This window comes from Maylandia zebra, linkage group LG3 (assembly GCF_041146795.1).
Source record: "Maylandia zebra isolate NMK-2024a linkage group LG3, Mzebra_GT3a, whole genome shotgun sequence".
Taxonomy (NCBI): domain Eukaryota; kingdom Metazoa; phylum Chordata; class Actinopteri; order Cichliformes; family Cichlidae; genus Maylandia; species Maylandia zebra.
In genome coordinates this window covers 9,895,000-9,918,025 of record NC_135169.1, presented here as the reverse complement: position 1 = coordinate 9,918,025, position 23,026 = coordinate 9,895,000, and the positions used below count along the sequence as shown (strand labels likewise).

The window sequence follows — 23,026 nt, the reverse complement described above, 5'->3', positions numbered from 1 at the left end:
TTTTGGCCTCAAACAGCGCTGCCTTCTTCCTGTTTACCCTACATCATCGGAGCACGCTCACCCGAGGCTGCTTTATTGGTCGCCATGCCGACGGGATATGAGGGGAGGTGGAGCAAATATAAACAACCTACAAATACTGCCTGCTACCACGGATGGACAGAGAGTTAACTTAGCTCTCTTAAATGCAAGATCTGTATCAAATAAAACTCATGTTCTTTGGGACTTTTTTGATACTCATAAGCTGGACGTCATGCTCCTAACCGAGACATGGCTGCGCGTTGGTGAAGTGGCACCCTTGCTGGAACTTTGCCCCTCCGATGCCAGCTTTTTCAGCTCCCCCAGGTTGTCTGGGAGTGGAGGCGGGGTAGCCTCTATCATCAAAGACTGTTTTAAATGCAAACAGATACAAAGTCCTGGTGTTTTTACCTCATTTGAGTCCCAACTCCTGACTTTAAGCTGTCCTGTGGTTCTAATTATAGTCACCTATCGTCCACCTAAATATAATGACTTGTTTATTTCGGAATTTTCAGGCTCTTTGACATGTTTTATCGTTTACTATGAAAGGATTCTTATAGTGGGGGACTTTAATATTCATCTGTGTTGTGAGGATAAACCCCTGGTCAAAGATTTCTTAAATGTAATTGATTCCTTAAACTTCACACAATTTGTGTCTGGGCCAACACGTAAGGGCCACACCGTAGACCTTGTCTTGGGTTATGGACTGAATGTATCAATGACTCAAAATTGTGTTTTACCTATCTTAGACCACTCAGCAATTTTATTTGATATTTTAATCCCTAAATCTCCAGCTTCTGAGAGGGGAAGATTGCTTATTATTATTAGCCCTGAAGCATTGCTTGGAGTTAAATGACATCTACCTGATGTGTTGGACCCTATTTTTACCCAGGAGTTATGTGTGGACACCTTGACTGCGAACCTTAATAATACACTTCTTGAACTACTGGACTCTGTTGCTCCCGTAAAGAAGTTGAAATGTCAAAAAAGGAACCCTATGCCTTGGCTAAATGAGGAACTCTTGAACTTGAGAAGAAATTGTAGAAAAGCAGAGCATCACTGGAGATCTTCCAGACTAGAAGTATTTCTCCAGGCTTGGAAGGACTCACTGTCTTCTTTTCAATCAGCGATGTCGGCAGCAAAAGCAAATTATTTCTCAAATCTCATCATGAGTCATAAACATAAGTCAAAATTCTTATTCAACACAGTGTCGCAACTTACAGAGAGTAAGTCAACTCTCTGCTGTTCTAATTTGATAGCTCATGACTTTCTTACGTTTTTCAGAGACAGGAAGCACTTAGGAATCAGATTACTCCCTCCTAAAGCTTTTCATTAGACTACTCGGCTGCTTTGCCTGTTGGTGCTGATAAACTATTTTCTGACTTCGAGGTTATTTCTCTGTCTGGATTAACTAAGGTTGTAAAAGCAGCTTGATGTACAACCTGTTCTTTGGATCCTCTGCCAGCCTGGGCTATAAAGGAACTGTGGTCAGCATTAGGACCCTATATTCTGTTTCTTTTAAATACTTCACTGACGACTGGAGTCTTTCCTGAATGTTTTAAATCAGCTGTGGTAGTGCCAATCTTGAAAAAGCCTGGACTGGATGTTGACGTGGTCGCAAACTATAGACCCATCTCACATCTGTCTTTTTTATCTAAAGTCTTTGAAAAAGTGGTTTTTAAGCAGCTCACTGAGCATTTGTCAACAAGCAATCTGTTTGAACCATTTCAGTCTGCTTTTAGACCAAATCACTCCACAGAAACAGCTTTAGTAAAAGTGGTAAATGATCTGCTGGTAAATGCAGACAACGATCGCACTTCAGTTTTATTACTGCTGGATCTAAGTGCTGCGTTTGACACTGTGGATCACTGCATTTTCTTAGATAGGCTTGAACATTTTATTGGAATTACAGGAAATGTTTTATCATGGCTGAGATCTTACCTGTCTGGGAGGTCTCAGACTGTTAGTTTTAAAAATGATCTCTCCGAGACCTGTGCAGTGAGGCATGGGGTCCCTCAGGGCTCTGTACTTGGACCATTGCTGTTTTCTATGTACCTGCTGCCTCTTGGTGTTCTTTTACGTTCTTTTAATGTAACCTTTCATTGTTACGCTGATGACCTGCAGCTTTATGTTCCTTTAACCTTTGGAAATTGTGCTGAAGTCTCTAAACTAGAATCTTGTCTATCTGCAATTAAGGGCTGGTTATCGGATAATTTCTTGCTCCTAAATACTGATAAAACAGAGTTGATGGTCATTGGGCCACACAAATTTCAGCACTTGTCCCAAAAATTCCATCTTGAGAATTGATGACAGTGTCATAAATTGTAGGGACAAGGTAAAAAACTTGGGCGTGTGGTTCGACATGGTGCTCTCTTTCGAGTCTCATGTAAAAGAGATAACAAAGACCGCCTTTTATCATTTGAGGAACATCGCCAGAATCAGACAGGTTTTGTCAAGCGACACTGCAGAGGTTCTTGTCCATGCATTTGTGTCCTCACATATTGATTATTGTAATGCTCTTCTTTCTGGGCTACCAAAGAAAAGTTTTAGAGGTCTACAGATGGTGCAAAATGCAGCTGCTCGCATTTGAACAAGAACTGGGAAATTTGAGCACATTAGCCCTTGTCAGGTTCGAGCAGATTTTAAGGTCCTGCTGCTCACCTACAAGGCTTTAAACGGACTGGCACCTTCATACCTCTCCGACCTTTTACATTTTTACGTTCCATCCCGTGCTCTCTGATCTCAGGACTCTGGCCTTCTAAAGGTTCCTAGAGCCAGAAAAAAGACAAATGGAGAGGTTTTTCTTTTCGTGCCCCGTTTCTGTGGAACAACCTCCCTCAAGATGTTAGGCAGGCTGCTCTGTGGAGGTTTTTAAAACTAAGCTGAAGACACATTTGTTCACCTTATCTTACAAGTCTTAATTCTATGGCTTTTAGTTTTTATATTTTTACTGTTTTTAACTTGTATTGTGTCTTTTACCTGTATTGCTATGTATCGCTTTTATTATTATTATTTTTTATCTTTTTAGTTTCAAATAGTTGTACAGCACTTTGTTTGACAGCGCTTTATAAATAAAGTTATTATTATTATAATTATTAATGGTAATGTTAGATTTGAAAACATGTGTAAGATACCTCAGAGATGAACGAATGCTTATTATTTTTGTCATTTTTGGTGTTTTACCATTTGTATAGATCCCTCAGACCTCCGTGTGTGGACAGTGGAAGGGTCTAAAGATTCTAATTGTGTCTCTTGACGGAGGCGGTCGCATTTTTCTCCTTCTCCTTCTCCCTCTCCCTTTCCCTTATCTTTCCTGCTTGGCTTCTCATGTCTTTTGTGTAGTCTCGTTTTCTAACCCTCAAGGTGTCATGATCCTGGGCCATGTTGGCCCAGTATTCTTAGTTCTCATGTGTCTTTCAGTTCCCTGTTTAGGCTCTGTTTCCTGAGTTGCCCTGTTGTGGTGTTCCCTGAGTGCTTTCCCTTTGTGACTCTCACCCCCTGTGTGCCCCTCTGTGTATTCATGAGCCCTCGTCCCCTTTCGTGTTTATTCCGTGTCTCCCCTGCCCGTTATGTTGGTGTTCTACTCGTGCTCGCTCTCCTCCTGTCTGAACCTCTGTACTTCCTGTTTCACCTCGCCCGTCTCCCGTCAGTGTTGTGTTCACTCCTGCCATGTCTCGTGATTATTATCAGTGTCACCTGTGTTCCCCATGTGCTCCCACTCCGCTCGTTAACCCTCTGTGTATTTATGTCTGCGTCTCCCTCAGTTCTGTGTCGCGTTCTCCCTCATGCTGCGTGGATTTCCCTGTGTCTCTCTCCGGGTGTTAATTTACTTTTCCCAGTTTAGTTGTGTATTTCCTACATTCTGCCTCTTCAGCAATAAAGCTGCTTTTTGAGTTCATCCCCTGAGTCTGTGAGTCTTGCGATTGGGTCCTCCTCCTGCCTGCCACACAGCCGAGCCATGACAGAAGAACGCGACCCCGACATGGACCCAGCAGCTCACAACCCCTCCGCTGAGCTCCGTGAGGATCTAATTTACACGGTGGAATATGACTGTCAGGAGTGGGTGGCGCTGCCAGAGGATGAATACCGGGAGACCTTAGCCGTCCGTCTACAGCGGATGGTGTCCGGACTCCCGTGGCTATTCGGCGCGCTCCGCCCCCACATCCAGGACTTCCTCGTCTCCACCGTAGGCATCTGCCCGGAGCAGCCGCTCCAGTATGAAGAGTCGGAGGATGTTCAGCCCGGTCCGCTGGAGGATTCGCGGCCCGGCTCATCTCCTCCCCCTTCTCGGCGAAAACGGCGTTCACGCCGCCGTCGCGCCAGTACTGCTAAGCGGGCTGCACCTGTGGGAGAGAGTGACTGTGCGTCACACTCTCAGCCCAAGTTTTCTGATCCCGGACTTCATAACTTTTCCACCACTGTGAGTAACTCTGTTTTGCCCGCCAGTGTGTTGCCTGAATCGGATAACTCCGCTACTGTGTGTTTGGACTCTAGAGACACTATACAGCGAGGCACCTCAGTGTCAGATTATTCACCTGTAGCTCTCGCTAGTGATCTTTGCGTTTCTGAGCCATCAGATTCTTGTAATGCTCGCAGTATTTCCTTTGATTTAGCCGATATGAATGTTTCACCTGTAGAGTTAGCTGAACCAAAGACTGCTATCCTACACCAGACTCACCCACATACTGCTACCAGCATTGCAGCTCCGCAGAACTGTTTTAACCAGCCTGTACACTCTGGGGTTTTCCAGTCTGAACTCAGCCACACACCACCACCATCATCAGCCAAACTATCTGAGACTGAGTGTTCTGTAACTGATGCTCCTTCTAGTGACTGTTACATATTCCAGCCTGTTTTGTCTTTAGACATTTCTGATGTTTCCCAGTCAACTCCTCAACCAGCCATTTCTTTCTTGGCTCCTCAAAGAGTTACTGAGACCTGTGTTGCTGAGCCAGCCATCTTAACGTCTACACCTAGCGTTCCGCCTGAGCCAGGTGACACAGAGACTGATAGGTTTGTAGCATAAACCTATTCGCTGGAATGTTGAAGGCAATATGATTACACCGCAAAGCAAGACACAAATAGGCAAGCTTCTTCATGTTACTCGTGCACGGGAGAGAACCGGACAAACGCCGTTCCTTCGCTTGGCCCCAGTTGCTCTCCTCCGTTCTCCCGTACCACTGTTCTTTTATTGAGGTTACATGAATATGCATAGGTTCATTAACATATGACGTCTACATACACACAAAGAGTACCTTGTGTGTGTGTGTGTGTGTGTGTGTGTGTGTGTGTGTGTGTGTGTGTGTGTGTGTGTGTGTGTGTGTGTTTGGTACTGCTGATCAAAGGGTCATAAAAGCACACAAGCAAACATCCTTGGTCAGGAAGAGGGTAGACCCCCCCTCATCCTAGATAACACAGTAAGGAAGTCCAGCAGTTCATTTATACACAAAAAGCACTTAGACTAGAACAGACGTAACTACGTTAATCCTACCATAACACAATTAAACAAGGTACGAACTTTCCCATGCTCCCAGGATGTAGGTGTGCATTCCTGGAATGCACACCAAGCCTTTGCGGCCATTTAAAGCTCACACATCCTATCACTACACAAGTGATTATACACCTCTAAGCATATATGGTTAAATATTTCTAAGCATAAATGACAATCAACAATACAAACTCTAACAGAGACTATTAGCCATTCCTCTGCTATGAACAGTTTAATCTTTAAACCAGCTCTTGTGTCTGTGACTCCCAGTGTGGTTCCTTCAGTTTCTCAGGCTGTGGTTTTTTCTGTGCCACAACTTGAAAGTGCTAACTCGGATGCTACCTGTGTAACCTCACCTTCTCTCGTGCCTGCTAAGCAAGAGACTGTTTCTGTTTTTCCTCGTGGACTCCTTGAAACTGTGTATTCAATGCCTGCTAAGGTTAAGAGCCGCAAGGCTTCATTCGCTATACATAGACTGGCAAGAGATTTTGGTTTGAGCACTGCACAGGTTAACTTTTTTGTTCCCCGGTCATGTCATTCTAACTCTGTGCGCCATGCTTTTCAGCCAGGTTTTATGGACTCTATGTGCACTTCGTCTCGGGCTACATCCCGTACGACTGTGTGTAGTGTTGTCTCACATTCAGGTTGTCCAGACGCTGCTTGCGTGAGGTTTCCAGTACCTGTGGCTGCTCCTAGACTCACTCCTTCTAAAACTGCTAATTATGACATGGACAACTTAAGTACAGCAGAGTTGCTAGAACCAGCCCACCATGAGTCGCAGTTTGCTGACAGTGTGTTTGGCTCCAACAACTTGGTTCACCCAGTGACTGTTTCTGTTCCTATGCTTCGCTCTCCACCTCCAGTTCCTGTAACCAGGGCAGCGCGGGCCCAGCTTTCCCTTGCTCCCGTATCAGTTCCTCGGGAGAGGGTGGCTGAGGTCCAGCTGGTCCCTGCTTCTGTCCCCAGCCTGGCAGAGGCGCCGTTCATCCCGGCACCCGTACCTGCTCCTCGGGTGGGGTTGATGGACACCCAGCCTTTGCCTGTTCCGGTTCCCCGGGTGAGGTCAGCCGTGACCCTGCCAACTCCTGCACCCATCTCAGTTCCTCGGGTGGGAGCGACAGAGGTCCAGCTAGCTCCTGCACCTACACCGGCCCCCAGGGTAAAGGCAGCCAGAGCCCAGCTCGTCCCTGCACCCGTATCTGTTTCTCGGGTGGGGATGGCTGGTGTTCGGCCAGGCCCAGCACCCGTTCCTGTCCCTCGGAGGAGAGCAGCCAAGAGTCAGTCACCTGTTCAGTCACCAGTTCAACTACCTGCTGTTCCACCATCACTACAACCACCACTACAACTTGCACTTCTGTCCTCAGCACAGTCATTAGCACAGTTATCAGCCCAGTTCCCTGTTTGGTCACCAGCTCAGTCTCTAGTTCAGTTAGCTCAGTCACCAGCCGAGTTAATCGCTCAGCAACCCATTCAGACACTGTCAACCTCAGCTGGAAGCCTTTGTGAGCTTTCTCCACCAGCTGAGGACTGCGTGGTGCTGACAAACTTTGGACAGACTGTTTGCCCTGCACAGCCCCAGCCGTTGCATCCTAAGCTGACTGCGTGCCCTGTGCAGCTACAGTTAGCGTCCCCTCAGCCAGAAGTCTCTGCACCTGCTGGCTCTGCATCTGTCTCCGCTGGGGGTTCAGGAGGACCCCTTCAGCAGCTCCTCATCTCCGCTGGCGGCTCTGCCCAGCCCGGCCAGCACCTCCTCGTCTCCGCTGGCGGCTCTGCCCAGCCCGGCCAGCACCTCCTCGTCTCCACTGGGGGTTCAGGAGAACCTCTCCAGCCGCTCCTCGTCTCCGCTGGCGGCTCAGGTCAGCCCGGCCAGCACCTCCTCGTCTCCGCTGGAGGGTCCGAGGGGCCCGTTCAGCCGTGGTCTGGTCCGGCCTCTGCATCAGCTGCACCCACGCCCGGTCCAGCCTCTGCATCAGCTGCACCCACGCCCGGTCCGGCGTCGACCTCTGCTTCTGCTCCGTCCACGCACGGCCGGCCTCCTGAACTGCTCCATCGTCTCCTTGGCCACCGCCTTCTTCCACGCAGCCGGCCTCCAGACCAGCTCTGTCTCCTGTGCCACCCGTCTGCTCGACCCCCTGACCGTGTGACCCGTGAACTTTTGTGCCTGTGGGCCCTGGGTCGGCCTCCTGACGTTTGTTATGAACTAGTGTCTTGTGCTCCTGTGTTTTCTGTTGGGGGTTTTGTTTCCTGTTTTGGTCCCTCCGTCCTGGTCCCCTGCCTCCCGCCCTGGGTGGGGTGTTTTCTGTTTTGGTTCCTGGGTTTGGGCTGTCGGGAGCCAGCCCTTGGGGGGGGGGGGGGGGGGGGGGGGTACTGTCATGATCCTGGGCCATGTTGGCCCAGTATTCTTAGTTCTCATGTGTCTTTGTATTCAATTCCCTGTTTAGGCTCTGTTTCCTGAGTTGCCCTGTTGTGGTGTTCCCTGAGTGCTTTCCCTTTGTGACTCTCACCCCCTGTGTGCCCCTCTGTGTATTCATGAGCCCTCGTCCCCTTTCGTGTTTATTCCGTGTCTCCCCTGCCCGTTATGTTGGTGTTCTACTCGTGCTCGCTCTCCTCCTGTCTGAACCTCTGTACTTCCTGTTTCACCTCGCCCGTCTCCCGTCAGTGTTGTGTTCACTCCTGCCATGTCTCGTGATTATTATCAGTGTCACCTGTGTTCCCCATGTGCTCCCACTCCGCTCGTTAACCCTCTGTGTATTTATGTCTGCGTCTCCCTCAGTTCTGTGATGCGTTCTCCCTCATGCTGCGTGGATTTCCCTGTGTCTCTCTCCGGGTGTTAATTTACTTTTCCCAGTTTAGTTGTGTATTTCCTACATTCTGCCTCTTCAGCAATAAAGCTGCTTTTTGAGTTCATCCCCTGAGTCTGTGAGTCTTGCGATTGGGTCCTCCTCCTGCCTGCCACGCAGCGACCATGACACAAGGAGTTTCTCAGTCTTGTTCTCTAAAACCTAAAGAATTGGATTTGATCAACTGGTCCCATAACGGAATTGACACCTTCCTGGGCTTGGGAGAGCCTGATTGTCCTGTGGAGACATTTGCTGCCGGGTACTTGATGGTTGGTTTCATCGTGTGTCTGGCGACACTCTCGACGGAGGACATTAAACAACATCTACCAATTTGGAACCATTAAAAAAAGAGTTCTGGCTGATTGGACCTGGCTCGGATCTGGCTTATGGAAAAGAAGCAGCTACAGCTGTTCAAAATCTCACAAGGCTGGTCGACATGATAGCCAATGGCATGGCTGTGAGTACTCAGACTGTATTTACTGAACGCAATATGGACAAGATCTTGGAGATGCTCATGGCTCTCCAATATAGATAACATCTTGGAGAAGAACAATGGGAATTGAGAGAATTGGTGACCAGTGATGGACATTAGACCAACTGCAAAAACTAGATGCAGTTGTTCGCATTAAACCCAATCATTCACCGTCTTGGGACATGGGCGGGATGTCCCATTTCAGTGCAGGCCAACTTGCATGTGACAAATAAAGGTGTTATTGACTTGTCTTATAAATCAAGTAGAGTCCACTTACAGTCTTCAGGACTTTCTGAGTTTCGGATTACGCTGTGCAAGGGACATTACATCGGACCATCAACCCCTTTCACGGCATTCCGGAGGGCATAATAAGAACTCCAGGGTCTCCGTGGTTGGTTTTTCCCAAAGGCAAGCCAAATAGGAAACATAAAAAAGGTTGTATATACCATTTGTATTTCTATTTTATTCTATTGTGTATAGTATTTTATTTTATTTTATTGTATTTTATTGCATTCCAGTGTTTTCTAATTTCTGCTACATAACTTTCCACTTTTGCTGTAACAAAACAAATTTCCCACCTGTGGGACTAGTAGGTCATCTTATCTTATCTTATCTTGTAACCCTGGACACGTCTCCGTTAAAGTATCAGTATGCCGTTCGGACCTGGAGCTGCTAGCCATTAGCTTGCGGCCATATTATCTACCTCAGTTCAGTGATGTGATCTGTGTGTGTTTACATCCCTCTGAAGGCCGACGCAACAGCTGCCTGTGAGAAAATATAGTTTTAGCAAGACTGCAGACACAACACCCCGCGACTTTCATTATGATATCTGGAGGCTTTAATCACACTGGATTCTACTCTTGCTTCTTTTCACCAGTTTGTGAATTGTCCCACATGGAGTAACAGGACAATTGACCTACTGTATGCTGATGTGAGAGATGCATACAAAGCCAACCCCTTCTCCCACTAGGGCAGTCAGCCCACAACCTGGTTTACCTACAGCCACAATACACCTCTCGTCCAAAGGCAGCCGGTCACAACACGCTCCATTAGGAGATGGACCCCAGAAAAGGAGGATGCTCTGAGGGACTGTTATGACACCACAGACTGGGATGTGCTTCTGAACCCAAATGGTGAGGACATAGAGGGGGCGACACACTGTCTTACAGACTACCTCAACTTTTGTGTGGACACGGTCGCCCCTGCTAAGACGGTACGGTGTTATCCTAATAACAAACCGTGGGTAACACAGGAAGTCAAATCTGTCCTAAACATGAAGAAGAAGGCTTTCAGGTGCAAAGTGAAGGAGGAGATGAAAGCAGCACAGCGGGAGGTGAAACGCTGCCTGAGGGAAGCAAAGGACACCTACAGGAGGAAGGTGGAGCAGAAGTTGGAGAGGAACAATATGAGGGAGGTCTGGAATGGTGTGAAAACCACACAAGCTGGACACTCTGGTGACAGTGGTAGAGAAAAGGACACTGAAGAAACTGCTGGACATTATGAACAATGCTGGGCATCCTCTACACACGGTCGTAAACAATCAGAGGAGCCTGTTCAGTGACAGGTTGCTTCTCCCAAAGTCCAAAACTAACAGACTTAAAAACTCCTTTGGCCCACACGCCATCAGACTGTTTAACTCCTCTCTGGAGGGGAGAGGGAGGGGAAACAGGGGGGCAGTCTACATACCTTGTGAGTTTACTGTTGTCATGGTAACAGCCGTGTATGTACCACCCAATGCTAATGCTAACTTGGCCATGGAGAAGTTGCAGAAGACAATAAGTAGTCAGCAGAACTCCCATCCTGACGCAGTGCACATCATAGCTGGGGACTTCAACCATGCTGACTTAAGGTCAGTATTCCCCAACTTTGAACAATATATTAAATGTTTAACAAGGGGGAAAACACACACTGGATAAAGCATACAGCAACATCCTAAAAGGCTACAGAGCAACCCCTCTACCATATCTAGGTTTGTCAGACCACATGTACATGCTACTGATCCCCGTATACACTCCCGTTAGGAGAAAAGCCCTCCCAGCAACAAAAACTGTGCAAACCTGGCCAGAAGGTGCATCACATCACCTGCAGGACTGTTTTGAATACACAGACTGGAGTATGTTTGAACATCAGGACCTCAAAGTGCACATCTCATATATTATCGTCTTGTCAATAGTGTCACCGTGGACAAACATCTCCATGTGTATTCCAACCAGAAACCCCGGATGAATAAAGAGGTCCAGGTTCCGCTAAAGCAACGTGACACTGCTTTCAGATCTGGTGATATTATGCAGTACAGTGCAGTCAGATCTGAGCTGGAAAGTGAGCTGATTTAGTGCTCAGCTCAGATAAAATAATTATTGTGGGTGATTTTAACATCCATGTAGATGCTAAAAATGACAGCCTCAACATGGCATTTAATCTGTTATTAGACTTAATTGGCTTCTCTCAAAATGTAAAAGAACCCACCCACCACTTTAATCACACTCTAGATCTCTGCAGGATCTAGGACTGAGCAGCTCCCTCTGCAGCTGGATCCTTAGCTTCCTGTCTGACAGACAGTGGCAGCCAAGTGGTCAGACTGGGCAGCATCACCTCATCCCCCATCACACTGAACACTGGTGCTCCACAGGGGTGTGTACTGAGCCCTCTCCTGTACTCACTCTACACCTACGACTGCACAGCCACTAACAGCTCCAACATCATTGTGAAGTTTGCGGACGACACTACAGTGGTGGGTCTTATCACCAACGGTGATGAGACAGCTTACAGGGAGGAGGTCAGCGCCCTGACCCACTGGTGTCAAGACAACCATCTCACCCTCAACGTCACAAAGACAAAGGAGTTGATAGTGGACTTCCGGAGGTGCAGAGAAGTACACACCCCCATCACCATCAACGGCGCTGCTGTGGAGAGAGTGAGCAGCTTCCGGTTCCTTGGCGTACACCTGGCTGAGGATCTTACGTGGTCAGTACACACAAACAAAACAGTGAAGAAGGCGCAGCAGCGCCTCTTCTTTCTCAGGAGACTGAAAAGATTCGGCATGAGCCCCCGCATCCTCAGGACCTTCTATCACTGTGCCATTGAGAGCATCCTCACTGGATGCATCACCACCTGGTATGGCAACAGCACCGCCTACAACTGCAAAGCTCTCCAGCGAGTAGTGCGGTGCTCTGAACGGATAATTGGAGGTGAGCTTCCCTCCCTCCAAGACATCTACAGGAAGCGCTGCCTGAGGAAAGCGGGGAGGATCATCAAGGACTCCAGTCACCCCAGCCATAAACTGTTCAGACTGCTTCCATCAGGAAGGAGGTTCTGCAGCATCCGGTCCCGTACCAGCAGACTGAGAGACAGCTTCTTCCACCAGGCCATCAGACTGCTGAACACGTCATAGACACCTCAGCTTCACTACTGGAACTTCAACATCATGCACTCCACACTGTATATAAATGCCACTTGTTTTGCACATATTCAACTCTGTATATTTTTATATATTTTATTATTATTATTATTTTATTTATTTTATTTATTTATTTTTTTTACTATTTAATTTGTAAAAATGTGCATACACACACACACACACACACACACACACACACACACACACACACACACACACACACACACACGTAGGAAAATATTTAGTATACACATCCAGAAATGCATACACTATTATATATTGTACATATATTTATTAGTTTCAGGTTGGCCATTCTTGTATTTTGCTCGTTTGTGTTGTTGTGTTTGCACATCTCTGTTGCTTGTGGGGCTCGCACACAAGAATTTCACTCGCATGTGCTGTGCCAGTGTGCCTGCACATGTGATGTGACAATAAAAGTGATTTGATTTGATTTGATTTGATTTGTTGTAACATATGGCATCGAACCTGAACATTTAACAGTGTTTCCTGAAAACCCTCTCCTGTCTGATCATTTCCTGATAACATTTACTTTTACAATAACTGATTACACAGCAGTGGAGAGTAGACTTTATCACAGTAGATGTGGCTGGCACGCCGGTGCAGCCCCCTCTAGCTTCTGCTCGGTGGCTACTGGGTGACGCCTCATCTGGGGCTCTCCTCAGCCCTTCCCATGAGGGTGGCACGGATGCCCCTCCGGTGGTCCTCCTTGGGCTCTCGCACTCTGGTGCCTCTGGATGTCTGGGGCCTGGATCTCCTCCATGCCTGCTTTATGCCCTTGGGGACGGGGCTATGGCTCTCTACACCCTCTTGCAGACCATTACATGTGGAAACCCTTTGAATACAAGCGCGCTGATCCACACAGGTGTGCACACGGGTGTTCACTGCTCGTTAGGGATGGGTATCGTTTAGGTTTTATCCGCTGATAGCGGTGCCAAACCGGTACTTTTGAAACGGTGCCAGTGCTTAAATGGTGCTCGAACCGGTGCTTAAAGAATGGAGAACACAAACTTTGTCCAAAAATCTCTAATGTTTTTATTTTTAGCAGTCTCTGTTTTTTCTGCAAAATGATGACCAAGTTAGCCTTTGTTGTTGATACAACATACCTCCTTTTGCTGGAAGCAGTGCTTAAACATTGGAAAAAAACACAAACTTTGTCCAAAAACCTCTCATGTTTTGCTGTTTTTTTGCAAAAACATAATTATATTAGCCTTCTCTGGAGCTATACGGCATTGCTCTTGGCTGATGGCATGCCCAACACAAGAGAAAACTCTTTCAGAAGGCGTTGATGAGGCCGGGACACACAAGTATTTTTCTGATAGGGCAGATAAATTTGGGAGTGTATACCTCTTACTCCACCAGGCCACAGGGTCTTGTCCAGAGGGAATTCCTGGCTCTCCTTTGTATATTTCAAGCTCCTTCTGTAACTGCTCTGTGATGGAGGGTACTTGTGATTGAAGCAGGCTGTCTGCATCCTCAAACAGATTTTCTAAGGGTGACTTCTTGCCCTTTCTAAACTGAAAAACAAAAAAACAAGTGTGAGGTTTGCAAAATAAATAAAGGTCAATTTTAGAATGTAGTGGTAGTGGTTGTGTTAGAAAAACTCTGATATTTGTCTGGCTTGTCCATCTCAGCATCATCCACCTCGCTGTGTGCTTTGGGGTCCTTGGTGGGAGGCTTTGGACACACAGATAGTAAAAGTGCATTCCTTCAACATAGAAACTACATCATGATTCAAAAGGACAAGATTGTACACACACAGTGAAAATACCTGTACAACTGCTACTGTGGCATTTGCAACTGCTGCCTTCTCCAACCTGTCCCAGATGTCAGTAGCTGCCTCACCATCTAGCCTACCTTTAAAACTTGGGTCCATCATCGTGGCTTCCTTCAGAAATTTCTGAAGGTTTTCATCCTTTAAGTAAAACAAGATATAACATAAGAGCTGATACTGAAAAAAAGATACCCCCATTTTTCATGATTTTTCATTGATATTGTCTGAAAATACCTGATATCTGTTCTGCAGACTAGCCCAGACTTTCTCTTTTATTGGAGAGGTGAAAACATTGTCTTCATCGTCTGAAATGTGCCTCCACCTTGGCCTGGATGGGGATGATTTTGATAGGGATTCTGAAAGGGACTCAGGCGCAGGCCAGGTTTTTCCGTTATGCGAAAGACATTTATTTACAGTGAAGTGGCTATATACAATGTGCACGGGAAAGGGGTCCAGGTTGCCAGGGTCCATGGGGAAACAGGGTTTAGGGAAAAAGGTGCTCCTGGTCGCCCCTGGCCGGCCTCCCCTCCGCCAAATGGACGGCCGAGCTCCTCCTGGACCATGTCGTCCAGCTTCACGGATTCCCCAAGGACATAGTCTCCAATCGGGGGCCCCAGTTCACCGCCAGGTTCTGGAAAGCCTTTTGCCGCCTGATTGGAGCGTCTCCCAGCCTCTCGTCCGGTTATCACCCTCAGACCAATGGGCAGGTTGAACGGACCAATCAACAGTTGGGGCGCTTCTTACGGTGCTTCGTCTCCGCCCAACCGTCGCTTTGGCCTCGTTACTTGGTGTGGGCTGAGTTGTCTCATAACCTTCACGTCTCTTCCGCCACCGGTCTCTCGCCCTTTGAGGTCTGTCATGGTTTTCATCCTCCTATCTTCAGCCATCAGGAAGCGGGGGTCGACGTGCCTGTTGCTGAACGGATGGTCCGGCGCTGTCGTCAGGCCTGGATCAAGGCGCGGGCTGCCATTACCCAGGCCAACGCTCTGTACACCCGGCAGCATCGTCGCCGCCACCGCCCGGGTCACCCCTTCCAGCCGGGGGACCGCGTCTGGCTCTCCACAAGGCACCTGCGGCTGCGCACTGAGTCCAAAAAGCTCACTCCCAGGTTCGTCGGCCTGTACGAAGTCACTGCCCGGCTCAACCCCGTGGCTTACCATCTCCGGCTTCCACCCGCCATGAAGGTCCATCCGGTTTTCCACGTCTCGCAGCTTAAGCGGCGCGTCACTTCCTCGCTGGCGCCCCCCTCCTGGGCCCCGCCTGGGCCCAGGATCGTCAATGGGGGTCCTGTCTACACTGTCCGGCGGATCTTGGACTCCCGTCCCCCGGGGCTGGGGGGTCCAGTATTTGGTGGACTGGGCTGGCTACGGTCCTGATGAGCGCTCCTGGGTGCCGTCCCGCTTCATCTTGGATCCTTCCCTCATCTCGGATTTCCGTCGCCGCCGTGCTGGCCCGTCGGGTGCCGGGGGGGGGGGGGGGGGGGGGGTGTCCTGTCAGCCGGTGATCAGCTGATCACGGGGCCGGGGTTAAAAGAGAGACGCCACCCACCTGTTCGATCGCTCAGAAATCATTCTCTTCGTGTCAGGAGCTCCGAAACTCTGCCGACGTCAGTCTCCGCCTGATTCAGCAACCGTGAGTGTTTTTCCCTTCAATCCTCTTTCTCTTCCCGGCTCCGCTTGCTCTCCATCTGTAACGACAGTTCCGAAGCCATGCTTCGTGCACTGATCGTTACTAGAATAACTGCGTGTCTGCTCCAAACCCACCGCTAGCCGTAGCCGCGCTTGGGTCTAGTCAACACGCTACACAGGCACGCCGAGCTACTGTGTGTAGCTCGCCCCGCCGTGACAGAGACGGCTGAAACAAAATGTTGCAGATAACAGAAACTTGTCTAACTGTCATTAACTGCAACTTTTTGCTTACAAAAGAGGCATAAATACTGATAGACAAAATTTTGGAGTGTGGTTTCTAGCAGAGATTTATGCTCAGATGGTGATGGTTTATATCTGACCCTGGGTGTGTTTAATAAAATAAAAGTGTTGCTTACACACATAAAGAGCATTGAGATTAAGTAAAGTTAATATAAAGGACAGAGCCCAGAACATGATATGGTGAAACAACTTTGAATGATTAAAGGAAAATCAGATGAACACAGTAGATTAGTGAGGTGTAGCAGAGAGAGGCTGTTTGTTTTCTATCCTTTACAGGAGAAGATTTCAGGACCACAGCGACCACAGGGGTGGTGAGAATCCTGGAAGCCCGAGACCGAACGGAACCAACCAGAGAAAGGAGAAGAACAGAGCACAAAGACACCTAGTTGTTTACATTGCAAACAAGATCAAAAGCTTGTTAGTCACAGGTTATAATGGGAGCATAAAAGTAATGACTTTACGAATAGTTGCAGTATTTCTATGTTATGTAAATTGCCCAAACACAGTGTTCAGACCGGATATGGGCTACCCGTTAAAGGGGGCAAAGAAACCAGGCCCAAGTTTTAAAGATGAAATGGGTTAACTTTATAGAGGATGTTTCCAAACCAGGGACAAAAGTAAAGTAAGACCTTTTACCAGGAGAAAGCTAATTGTATCTTTTGGAGTTTACAGTGTGCACTGAGGGACACACTGTAAACTCAGGAATAGTTTTAAACTGGGATTCTAGTTGAAAAGGGGGTGTAGGAAGTAGATTTAGGGCAGCTCACAGCCCGGAGTAAACACAAGGTGCTGTCTCACAGTTTGATTTATTTGTTTGATTTCTTTTTATGACAAAATAATTAGGAAACATTGCAAACATAACCCGTTGAGGGGACAGATAGGGTTGGGCAATTGAAAGGTTTTGTTTTGTTTAGCATAATCTCTTTTGTTATATTTTAGCTTTCAACATGGAACACGCCTCTCTGGAGCTTCTCTCCTGATGCTACCGCTGGCAAAAACCCATCTCCATAGAGACTGTGTCAGCTCCCAGATAGACAAAGACAAACTAAAAGCCAGCAATAAACAACTTAAACATAAACAATCACAAAGAAAGATAGTAAAAAAGACTACATTTCTGCGAAAATGACGTCACTTCCGGTTTCAGGCAAGTCATGGCGGACATGCAAAAGTTCACGCTGACGTCTATTCCAATGTAGGAAGTGTTACGAACAGCTGATCAGATCGGCAAAGCGTGTTTCTGGAATATTATGTTTTTGTTGCTGTAAGTGCTTTTTATGCAATTTTTGCAAAGCTTTATGTGGAAGGAAACTGTGAAATAGGACAAGCTGATGGCATAAAATGTAAGTACAACTCCTCCGGTTTCATATGCAAAAAAAATTATTGCGCTAGCTTACGTGGTTGCAGAGCTACCGGGATTTAAAAATAGTTATGCAAAACAGAGCGTGCCCGCTCCGACCGGCTCTAAAGGGTAATAATGAAGGCTTGTAGCGCAAGGCCACTTTTGACTCACAAACTAAGTGCTCAGCCACACTGAAAAACAGGAAGTTTTAGTGCACAGGCCTATTAATAGATAAGACACAGAAAAGAGGAACTTTCCACATAAGCAATGTTTGAGACTGTGTGACGTGTAAAGTACCAAAATAACACCTATATGAGACACAGCTTATGATTCTAATGTTAGAGATCCTGCAACTGGCATTTGCGCTGTGCAGGGGTCTCTCTCTTCCGGAAGATGATTGAATAAAAATAAAAATAAATATTTTAACACACTATGAGTCGGTTTTCTCTGTTCTATCATGGGAACAAAAGAATCGGGGTTTAATAAGCCTTTCAGCATCAACGGGAAGTTTGTGGAAAGGGGGTCCAGTTTCACGTTCCTGGGTGTGCACATAGACACAGACCTCCAATGGAGCTCAAACACCTCTGTGGTTTTAAAGAAGGCCCAACAGCATCTACACTTTCTGAGAATCCTCAGAAAAATGGAGCTGAACAAGGAGCTGCTGACCGTCTTCTACCGCTGCTCCATTGAAAGTGTGCTTATATACTGCATCGGTGTGTGGTTCTCCAGCTGCACCACAGCACACAGAAAGGCAATTCAGAGTGTCATTAATATGGCCCAAAAAATCCTCTTCCCTCCCTGAAGGACCTGTATAGCACGCGGTGTCTCAAGAGGGCACTGGACTGTACACACCTAGGACACCGGGTGTGTAAGCTGCTGCCGTCTGGCAGGAGGTTTGGGCTGCTGAGGTCCCTGACAAATAGACTGAAGGACAGCTTGTAAAACAGGGCAATAGCCCTGATCAGTGCTAACAGCTGACTTGATTGGATACTTCCCTTGCCTTTTTTTTTGGGGGGGGGGGACAACAATAATAATATTTATATTCATAAAAACTAGAGATGGCACGATACCACTTTTTTATGTCCGATACCGATATCATAAATTTGGATATCTGCCGATACCGATATGAATCCGATATAGTGTTTTTTAATCAACAAAACTGTTTTTTAAATATCTTGCTGCATTTTGTATAAGTTCATACTCAAGTTTAAAACAACAACTACACTAAAGCTATTCTGTTATACCTGTATACAAAAAAAATATTTCATAGTTCAGCAATACTAATCAATCTAATAAACTTAAACCTACACCATCCTCCCTATTCTGATATTTTAAAGAGTACTTAGCGTAAATATTAAGCAACCTAACTAATAGGGTTCCAACTCCCAGCAACAACAAAAATAAATAAATAAAAAATAGGGAACCACCCCTCACGCTCCACCTCATGATGCTTAATCGACGTAATCAACCTTAATTTGATGCAGTGTGAAAAAAAAAAATGCACAGAAATCAATTATTTTTCAAGAAATATTAAATAGATTCAACATCTTTCTTCAACAAAATTGCAGACTGCACAGATGGTACCTTCCCAAAGGAAAAAGTACTATAGCTTACTAGGGTATATATATTAGACTTAATAGTTACTATATACAGTAATTGACTTCTATTCATTTTACATCAAATTAAAACTTTGGGTGTCAGATAATTATTTATTAAAAGCTAGACATTTTAAATGAGAATAAGAAAGAAAAGTATGTCTTTGTGCCCCCTTTTCCCAGTTCATGCCCTATCGGCCCCCCTGGCTAAACTTTGCTAGATCCGCCCCTGCACAGTTACCAGCCGTCAGCTACGTAGAAAAAGATCCTGGTGTAGAAATTAATATTAAATAAATCCTAACAACAGCTTATCAAGCTTAAACGTGCTGCTGTTGTTCAGCCGCTGGTTTCCTCTTTCTGGTGCAAAGTGGACCAAAAACAAACAAGAGAGACGGACCCGCAACAGAAAAGCCGATCAGCTGATCATTTAAGCAGTTTCACGATTGAAGTAGCAGCCGGAGAGCGAGAGGCAGTCGCTCGTTAAGCTTAACGTGGGAATGCTTTACAAACATTCAGAGATGGACTTACACACTTGCTTTACTTCTCTCGGGAATAACTTTGTCGGAGATGAAATGCCGGGTTGCTAGCGAAGCTCCACATGCTATCCAGACCACCGACAAGTCCCGCATGCCACAGCCGCTCTATCACGTGATGCATACTGCTCCGACGTGCTAACATTCTGAGGCGAGTTCCTTCATGAGAATGAAAACATGACTACAGCTGACCTTCATCTGGTCTTGGATAAAGGTGATGTGATGTACAAAGAGGCCAGGAAAAGATTCCCTGACAGTATTCATTTGGCAACGGATGAGCTGCCAGACAAAGTTGATGCTTGTAGGTTTCCCAGTATGGGGCATTTGGAGAACCTCCAGAGGAAGCAGTAGATACCTTTCTCAGCTTAGAAGCTGGACTGAGCTGCCTGTTGTCAGATGTGCAGTATGCCTTGCTGATCATGAGTGGATTGTGTATCGCAGTGTTCAGATCCACATTAGGCAAATATAGTTTCTTTGATCCACACTCCAGAACAGCCAGTGGTCTTCCTCTACCACTACGGTCACGTAATCGTGTTACAGCTGTGATGATGAATTTCACACCCCTGAGTGACATGATTAAGAGCCTCCAAGATTCTTAGCAAATGATGGAGATCTCTCTTGCTGCAGTGCTTCTGCCTCCATTTAATAGGCGGGTTCTCCAGCTGGAACCAGTCACTTTGGAGCTGTATAACCACGCACCGATCGCAGCAGGGATTCGTCAATTAACATAAACAAATGCGTTGATTGCACAAAACAAACACATAAAATGCAAGTTTATAACAAAGGTAACACAGCAACTCTCAGTTAGAATGGACATACTTTATTAGATACAGTCAGGAGGAGAAATTTGGGAAGATTTCTGTCAATGGAAAATTGTATTTAGTAGTCAGTATAATCTTTTAGTGATATAAGTTTGCATATGGTAGAATGCTGCATGTAATCATGTGTGTGTAGAAGTATATAGTTGGTGGCATATTGAAGGAATGTCTCATCCTAGGAGGTCTGTGACATTCTAGGGTGTTCACCCCCACATCCTAGGAGCATGAGAGAGGTCGTACTTTGTCTTATTGTTTTACGGTAGGATTAACGTAGCTATGTCTGTTTTAGTTTAAGTGCTTCTTTACATATAGATGAACTGTTAGATTTTCCAGACCAGCAGGTTAAGGGAAGTCGTTTATGGGGCCACACTCTGACCCCACACACACACACACACACACACACACACACACACACACACACACACACACACACACACACACACACACACACACACGTACAACTCCACATTTCCAATGTAAAGAACAAACGCTCACTGAAGTATAAATAAAGACCGGGGCAGTTTCTCAGGGCGAGTCTCTCAGTCTGGAGGCTGCCCATGCTAGCAAGAAGTTCTGTGTGCTAGGAGGAGTTGGCCGTCCGACTGCGGTCTGGAGTGTGGGGCCTCCCTGCTGCTGCGGAGTCGGGGCGGTCTGCCTCTCCCCACCGCAGGGAAAAGGGTAACACCACCTGGGTCTGGGTGCAGTTCCCCCCTCCAGGAGCAAGGGTACCTAGACCCGGTTTGTAGAGTACGCCTGGGGAGTGTGATCGTGTGTACAGCGTCTCTTTATGTCTGTCTCCACGTTGGTTGAGTGTGGAGTAAGTGCATATGAGAGCATGAGGGTGGGAATGGATGTTTGTATCTGTGTGTGCCTGTATGTCTGTGTCTATATGTCAGGTTGGGTATCAGACGCCACCTCTCTGGGGACACCTCAGGCCCTCCAAGGTTTGGAGGCCTATCTCCACCCACCACCACTTCCCCTGCCAGTGGCGGACTCCCTCAGGTGTCAGTGCGTTGGTGGTTCTTTGTATCTGGGGGTGGGCGTCCGGGTACACACCGGCTCACTCCTTGGCGGCCGCTTATTGGGGCTCGCTCGGTCCACTTCGGAGGTGGGGTGCCCCCGGCCTCTAGGCCTGGGGCTCGGTCACTCAGGCACAGCTGGCTGCCGGCGGAGCTCACGGGCGCGTCACTGCAACTCCCCCTGGCTTCTGCTCCGCGGCTGCTGAATGAACCCTCATCTGGGACTCTCCTCAGCTCTTACTGGGACAGTGGCGCAGCTGCCCCTCTGTGGGTCTTCCTTGGTCTCTTGTGTTCTGGGGGCCTCTGGATGTTGTTACGTCTGGTTCAGTTTGGGTAAGAAGGAAAAACAGCCGAGTCCGTGTAGGTGACAAACATAGTGATTTTATTACATGCTTCTAAGACAGAAGCATGGGAAGACAAGCGTACAGCCACAGATCTCCAAAGAGTGGACAGCTCCCCATCCTTATATAACCCATCACACAGTTAGACCTTACTGGAAATGATAACAGTCTCCCCATAGTCCAAAGTTCTCCTTATACAAACATCAGATGATACTTTAGAGAAAACAAGTGTGTGACATGTCATGTTGTGCAGTTCTGTGAACCTGTGTGTCCAACTAGAGAATGTCCTGACATGACCTCCCTGTGTAAATAAGGGTGAACGTGCGTGTTTACATAACTCTCTATGTGCATGTTCTGATGTAGGTCTGCAAATGAATTAGAACAAGGTCCTGCTGGACCCTCCAGTTATGGACGGTGAATACAATGCTGTGGATACCATTTGAGACTTGATTACAATGATGATAACCTGCATACATTAATCTTTACTCAGATTACCATAGATATAAAACAAAGATTATACTGTCATCAGATTCCACAATGGTAAATGATTAATGATTGATACTTCTAATTATAACTGTGATCATAAGAATACAAAATAAAATATCTCCTGGTCACAATGTCTGGAGTTTTGATCTCCTCCATACCTGCTTGATACCATAGAGGACAGGGCTGTGGCTCCCCACACTCCCTAGCAGATCATTACATGGAGAAACCTTTGGAATGCAAGCATGCTGATCCACACAGGTATGCACACAGGTGTACACATGGGTATTCACAGACGCGGACTACAGCTTTCTTGGCTGCTGCCTCAAAGCACACTGTGCGCTGTCTATCTTGCGTGCTGCACAATATCGTTTATTATTTAGTAACTATTGATATCTATGACTAGCTAGTTTATTGTGATGGTGCTTTTTTTTCTCTTATTATGTTGCTCTTTGTTGTTTGCTTTCTCTTCTGTTTTTTTTCTCCATACAGGTGACCCAGGAGTTGTTTTTTTTTTTTGTTTGTTTGTTTTTTTTCTCTCTTCCCCCCCTTCTCACCGTCTCTTCTCCCCTTTGGTTTTCTTTCTTTCTCTCCCCCTCTTTCTTTCATTCTTTCTCCCTGTCCTATCCCACAGTTATGTCTGTCCCGTTTGTAGCAACTGAAAATAAAATAAATTCATAATTATAATAAAGGTCAATCAAATGGACCAATATGGCAAGGCCATGATGATCCACTTGGTAAAATAAATCCGCTTGGCATCTTTCTTGGCCTTAAGACAACAATTCTGATGGTAAAGATCCAAACGGGACAAAAAAAAAAGTTCTGTGTGTTTCTCTTCTCTGAGTCTTTACTGAAGAAGTGTTTTAGAACATTTTCCTTAACAATTTCTGACACCCATAGTCTGCCTTAAATACAAAGGGGATGTAGTACATAAAGAAAACTCACAGAGAAACATAATATCGACTC

The 23,026-nt window shown here is 46.6% G+C and overlaps 1 protein-coding gene across 2 annotated transcripts in view; it reads left to right on the top strand.

Moving 5' to 3' along the window:
* Positions 1–23,026, top strand: part of LOC112431813 (protein NLRC3-like) — a 132,144-nt gene that overhangs the window by 26,380 nt on the left and 82,738 nt on the right. The gene's annotated exons all lie outside the window — the stretch shown is intronic.